The following is an 887-nucleotide window of genomic DNA, read 5'->3' as shown; positions in this document are numbered from 1 at the left end:
ATAAGAGACAGTACTTTACTATTCGTGTCTGAGTATGATGTGTTGGTTTTAAATATGTTATATGTACTTAAACAGACCTTAAAATAAAACAATTATATTACAATAACAAAATTGATGAATAAATAAACTTTCTTTAACCCCAATAATGTGTAGCTTGGATTTTGCGTGATCAGTTTGTGTTTCTTTTATAATAATTGCGCAAATTGTTTGAACCACTGTGATTACCACGAAAAAGATTAGTTAACTTTATCGTAACTCAGAGTCAACATCACGCCAGATGTAAGCTGAATTATTTAGTAAAATGCGATTGCTGTACTTAGACGGGGAATCCCCTAAACTCTGTATGAAGATAATAATCCAGGGGTTAGCAGTGGTAATCGATCACCCACACAAGTATACCACGAGCCAAATGGCCGAGCGGTTAAAGCAGGGGCACCGTAATCATAGCCAACAATATCGGCACGGGTTCGCGGCCGGCACGCTCGTATAGTTCTGGTGGTGAACACGTCTTCTGGGATAAGGACTATAAACCGTAGGCCCAGTGTACACGAATACTCATGTGCACTTTAAAGAACCCAGTACATCTTTCAAGATGAGTAGGGGGCTACCCCGGTGTACTGGTTCATTCGGCCCCTGTCGTGGACAGATGAAAGTGCGCCGGTTTACTGGCTGCTGAAGACATGAAGTGACCCTCAGGGGAGGAGAAAGTTATTGTAAAGTGCAACATCTAGTCGCGAGCGCATAGAGACCATGTATTATGCGCTATATAAGTCCCCAACCATAACCATAAGCAAGCCTCTTTGATATTTTTTTCTTCCAACTAGTTGGGAACCTTAGCTGAATTTGTAGGTGACACATTGGATGCCGTCCGTCTCTTATACACATCT

Source organism: Anneissia japonica, unplaced genomic scaffold (assembly GCF_011630105.1).
Source record: "Anneissia japonica isolate Jap-2015-1 unplaced genomic scaffold, ASM1163010v1 scaffold1417_len1240632_cov203, whole genome shotgun sequence".
In the NCBI taxonomy this organism is placed as follows: domain Eukaryota; kingdom Metazoa; phylum Echinodermata; class Crinoidea; order Comatulida; family Comatulidae; genus Anneissia; species Anneissia japonica.
This window is presented reverse-complemented; position numbering follows the sequence as displayed.